Source organism: Haliotis cracherodii, unplaced genomic scaffold (assembly GCF_022045235.1).
Source record: "Haliotis cracherodii isolate W230 unplaced genomic scaffold, xgHalCrac1.p SCAF_6, whole genome shotgun sequence".
Taxonomy (NCBI): Eukaryota; Metazoa; Mollusca; class Gastropoda; order Lepetellida; family Haliotidae; genus Haliotis; species Haliotis cracherodii.
Genome location: NW_027266319.1, coordinates 22,003,785 through 22,009,831, shown reverse-complemented (window position 1 = coordinate 22,009,831; position 6,047 = coordinate 22,003,785). Strand labels below are relative to the sequence as shown.

General features: G+C 44.9%; 1 pseudogene; it reads left to right on the top strand.

Moving 5' to 3' along the window:
* The first annotated feature begins 323 nt into the window (after positions 1-323).
* Positions 324-1,247, top strand: LOC139445915 (uncharacterized; annotated as a pseudogene).
* Positions 1,248-6,047: the final 4,800 nt, after the last annotated feature.

Below are 6,047 nucleotides of genomic sequence, written 5' to 3'. Positions count from 1 at the left end.
ACATTTTTAGAGCGTTACACACACGAAGCCACAACTTTGTCATTCCTTGACCTGTGACCGTCCCTGTGACTGTCCCTGTGTTGACGATAGGCATGGATAACCTTTGACCCTTGTCAGCTGGTTGTAGTCACCTGGTTTTTTTTCATCATATTTGACTTCATGGAACGACAATAAATGCTCTTCGATGAAACCATTCACTCTTCTGTATTGAATTCCCACGTTACAAAAATGGTGTCAGAAGTGGGATATAGAAGCGATGTGAAGGTAACCCCCAGGGTGACTGTGATGAGTAAGTCGATGTGAGGGAGAGTCCTACAGCCAAGATGTCTGGGTCTGCCAGCCCAAGTAACATCAACTTGCAGGGGGAAGCTGAATGGTCTGCTGAAACAATGGAAGCTGTCGCGAAGGAGTTGGAGGTCCTGAGACTGAAAGTGAGGGAACAGGAGGATGCACTGGCTGCAAGGATCAACAAGCCTGTTGTCCTGTCTACGGGTCGACAAATAGCTCGCTTCAAGGACAAAGCATCCAAACCCGGTGATGTCTCACTAGAAGAATGGATTTTGGATGTGAGATGTGCTGCAGAAACCCGCAAGTTGAAGACAGAAGATTTCGCTGTTCTGCTATGCGAGAATCTTGGTGGACGGTCCTGACAAGAAATCCTTGCCAGAGGATCAGACATCAGGAATTCTCCGACCAACATTATACGGATCTTGCGGAAAGTGTTCGGCGATGGATGTGACTTACCGTCGGCACAGCACCGCTTCTATTCCTATCGCCAGTCGTCTGGACAGGATCTGGTTACTGTATCCCTTGATCTTATTGATCTATATGACAAGATCATCGAAATTGATCCTACTTTCAGCGGAATGAAGGAGTCTGCCCTTAAAGGTCAACTGGCGGAAGCTGTACAGAGCGACGTCCAAAAACGAGAGACAAGGCGCCTTACTATCGAGCACCCCAGCATGAGTTTCCTGGACTTAAGGGATCTTATCGAATGGCTTGGCAACACTCCATTAAAGGAAAAGAATGTACATTATCAAGAACATCGATCAAACTTTGAAGATGTCTTGAAGAGACAGGAGGCCATGATAGAGGAACAACAAAAACAGATACAAGAGCTTCTCACCATCAACGCTCGACCAAGGACAAGGGCTTGCTGGGAATGTGGCGAAGAGGGTCACATGCGACGCGATTGTCCGAACCGATCTGCTTCCCGTTCTTGAAGACCAAGGGCTTTAAACATGTAAAACCCACAGCGGAGGACCTCACTGTGGGGGTTGAAGAAAACAATGCTTATGGTCCACTCTTACATAGACTAGTAGGGAGATGTCCGGAGACCGTTATTGATGTTAATGGGATCAAGATCCGATGTCTGGTGGATACCGGAGCACAGGTGTCGACGATTACAGAATCATTTTACAGGGATTACTTTCAAGGAAAGGAAATCGTCGACATTGGAGGACTGATCCGAATTAAGGCTGCCAATGGACAGGACATCCCCTACTTGTGCTATCTAGCATTGGATATAGTTACTTTTGGCCATGAACTAAAATCTATAGGATTCCTCGTAGTGAAAGACCCTTTAGAAACAGCGATGCAAGAAAGAAAATTAGGAGTCCCTGGATTTTTAGGATGCAACGCTCTTAGAGACATGAAATCCCTTTTAGAAACAAATAGCGTAACAGTGGATGATGAAGTCCGAGATCTTTTGGTATACTACGATGAGATCGCAACAGCAAGAAGTGATGCCAAGGTGAGGACAGCTGGGAAGAAACCAACGCTCATACCCGCAAGATCACTACAAGTCCTGGAAGGAAGTGTGGCACCATCGAAAGAGCCCTTCACAGCTGTCATTGAGGAAATTTCACTACCCCTCCCTAAAGGATTAGTGCTTGGACCAACGGTGGTCACTGTTGACAAAACCGGACGAGTTCTTTTTCAAGTCGCCAATTTCAGTGACAAGGACATCTATTTAAGGCCGAGGACACCTGTGGGAATACTCAACGCTGCTGAGGTTGAGCCAAGAATAGATGTAGTTGACGTCAGTTTAAATGAAGTCCAAGTCACGGAGGTATCTCAATCAATACATGGAGCCAACCTAGTAGAGAATCTCATGAAACGTATGGAGATTAACAGTGATTTGCCTTATTCTCATAAGGAACAGTTGCACAAAGTTATTGCCAAACATGCCAGCACTTTCAGTAAGGATGAGGAAGATATTGGATTCTGAGATGCCATCAAGCACAGAATTATAACACCTGATGATGCCCCAGTTCGCATTCCACATCGACGTATTCCCCCAAGCCACTGGCAAGAAGTACGAGAATATATCAAGAAGTCGTTAGACAAGGGAGTTATCAGGGAGTCATCCAGTCCATATGCGTCCCCAATTGTGCTAGTGCGGAAGGGAGGTAAACTGAGAGTTTGCTGCGACTATCGCATGCTGAATGCGAAAACTCGGAAAGACGCCTATCCTCTACCTCGGATAGAAGAAGCCCTCACTGTATTAAAGGATGCCAAATACTTCTGTAGTCTGGATCTTGCCCATGGGTTTAACCAGATAGCCGTTGTAGAAGAAGACATCGAGAAGACAGCCTTTCGGACAGGAACAGGTGGCTTATATGAGTATCTGCAGATGCCGTTTGGATTAACTGGAGCCCCAGGAACTTTCATGAGACTGATGGATAAAATCTTCGGCGACTAAAATTTCCAAACTCTCCTCATCTATTTAGATGACATTCTTATATTTGGGACAACATTTGAAGAAGCTCTAGAACGTCTGCAAGGCAAAAGGTTGGGAAAGAAAGGAAGAAGAAAAGTTCAGCCAGGGAGTGGTATGAAAGCTTGGGACAGCTCTTGTGACAAGGCCTTTGAAGAGCTGAAGCTTCGTCTTACCATGTCGCCAGTCCTGGGACACCCTGATTTTGATAGACCATATATCCTTGAGGTCGATGCTAGTCACTATGGATTAGAAGCAGTATTGTCACAGGACCAGGAATCTGGAAAAGTGGTGCTGAGCTTTGCTAGCAGATCCTTAAGACCAGCCGAAAGAAATATGGACAACTACAGCAGTATGAAGTTGGAGCTTGTTGCACTGAAGTGGGCTGTCACCGAAAAATTTAGAGATTTCCTTCTTGGAGCTGAATGTACTGTTTACACAGACAATGACCCATTGAGCTATGTCCAGACCACTGCAAAGTTAGGTGCAACGGAAACAAGATGGATTGGAGAACTGGCACAGTTCAACCTTGTCATTCGGCACAGATCGAGAAAGAAGAACAGAAACACTGACTCATTAAGCAGGAAAGAAACCCACATCCCTGAAGTTGCACGACTGGAAAAGATTTCCGTAATTGGCTCCAGTGACATGCCAGTTATGTCAACCATGGTACCCGTCCAACTGAAGACGCAGATCCAGCAGGACACGAAGTCAGTTTGTTTGGAGTCTTTGCAAATACAAACAGTACGCCATGAACCAATACCAAGCACAAATCTCCCTACTGTCCTCCCCGATGAAATGAAGAAAATGCAGGAAGAAGATGTACACATCAAGAGGTTCCCATTTCATTACAACCAGGACCAGTATCCATCTTACAGAGACCGGTTGAAAGAGCATCCAAATACACGTAGAATGCTGAAATGCTGGAAAAACATGGTCCTGCAAAATGGAGTTCTCTATCGTCAGGTGAAAGTGGATAATAAGCCAACATTGCGAGTTGTTATTCCCAACAAGCTCCAATCAAGAGTCCTCAAGGCTAGCCATGACGAAAGTGGACATCCCAGTGCAGAGAGGACCATTTCCATTCTGAGTGCGAGATGCTTCTGGCCATACATGGCAAGGGACACAGAAGAATACTGCAAAAAGTGTGAGAGGTGTTTGCTTGGGAAACATGGGCCCTCTGTGAAGCCATCATATGGAAGCATCATCGCCAAACGACCACTCGAAATTATAGCAATGGACTATACACTGTTGGAGAAAGGCACTCATGGACTCGAAAATGTACTTGTTCTTACGGACGTGTACACTAAATTCACACAAGCCTTCCCAACCAGGTATCAGACCGCAAGGACTGTTGCCAGGATCTTGGTTAAAGAATGGTTCGTCAAGTTTGGTGTCCCCCGGCGGCTACATAGTTATCAGGGTAGAAATTTTGAATCCAACATCATCCACGAGCTATGTAGCATTTATGGTGTAAAAAAGACCAAAACCACACCATATCACCCAGAAGGAAACTCGCAGTGTGAGAGATTCAACAGAACTCTGCATAACATGCTAAGAACCTTGCCTCTCCCTCAAAAGAAGAAATGGCCACAACTACTGCCAGAGCTGATCTATGCTTACAACTGTACCCCAAATGCTACCACAGGGTATTCACCCTTCTACTTGTTCTTCGGGCGAGACCCTAAGTTTCCGGTTAACCTTGTCATAGGAGATCAAGTAGACGAGACCACAGAGACGGACTGGGTGACAGAACACCATCAGCGGTTACAAGCAGCTTTTAACCAAGCCAGCAGGAGAACCGAAGAAGCTGCTCTGCAAAGGCAAGCAAGAGTAAATAAAAACACGAATGACAGAGAACTTGTAGTTGGAGCCAGGGTATTTCTCAGAAATCATCCGGCCGGGAGACATAAGATTCAAGACATTTGGCGACCAGAGCCATACAAAGTTATTGCTAGGAAAGAAAACCAAGTTTATGCTATATGTCCTCTCGACAGTGATAATCCAAAACTAGTACACAGAAAAGAACTGTTGGACTCAAGAACACTTGTGTCTGATATACAGACAGACCCCCATCTTGAAGACAGAGTGGAACCAGTGGTCAGTACAACTGCCAGAAGTGCTGCAGTTGAAGCCGAGAATGAGAACCTTCTTCCAGAAGCTTGTACGTTTCGTGTTAGTGTTCTGGATGAGGTATCCAACAAGGGTATTTCAAAAGTGTGTGGAAGTGCTTCATGCACAGCAGGGGAGCCTGTAAACACCCAGGCCTCCAGTGATTCAGCTGATGAGACACTTGAGAGTGATCATGCTGGGGACAATCTGTGTAGTGCAGTTAGTGAGTGAGTGAGTTTGGTTTTACGCCGCTTTTAGCAATATTCCAGCAATATCACGGCGGGGGACACCAGAAATGGGCTTCACACATTGTACCCATGTCGGGAATCGAACCCGGGTCTTCGGCGTGACGAGCGAACGCTTTAACCACTAGGCTACCTGACCGCCCCTAGTGCAGTTAGTAGTGACCCTAATAGTGACAACATCAAAGATTATGTTGTGAGTGATACAGTCACACTTGCCACTAATAGTAGGGATCCAGGTGATGCTACTGCTTCGTGTCAAGGTGGTGAGCTTGAAATGGATGCTTGTGTGGAGGATGTAGCTCCACCACTTCGACGAACAATGTGTTCAAACGCCGGACATCATCCCAACCCTCACAACCTACCGCAGTCAGCAGTACAGAATGAAGTGACTGCAGTTGCTCCAATAGATCCTACTGTGTTAACTAATATTAGTCAGTCGCAGTTGTTGTTACTGCAGTTGTGAGCGAAGTCTGTCCCAAAGTAAACAGTGAGCTGATTTGTTCCGTCCAGACATTTACTGTGAAAAAGGAAACTTTTTGATGAACCAAAGCCTGTGTTATGTTTACAACTTCCATACCAGTATTACTTTTAAACAGCTCAGTGTACATTGTTTATTGCACCATGTTGATATTGTTTACATTTGATTATGTGTATTTTTTTTAAGTGTGGCAGTTACTTGTTTCAAGTCGAAATGCTTTTTCCTGTGACTTGTAATAGATGCCTGATGTGAATGATATATTGTCCCTTAGAGTATATAGATTGTTAGTTGCCAACTGTTTAGAGTCAACTGTTTAGCTGGGGAGTGTGAAGAGGTATTGCGCACATAAAATCCTTGCCGTAAATAGTCGGTAACTTCCGGAAATAATCACAAATTTGAAATGTTTTAGAGTTACATTTGCTGTTAAAATTTATTAATAAACTGTTAAAATATAATTAAATGTACCTGTAAGAATTCTGACGCATCGTAATTG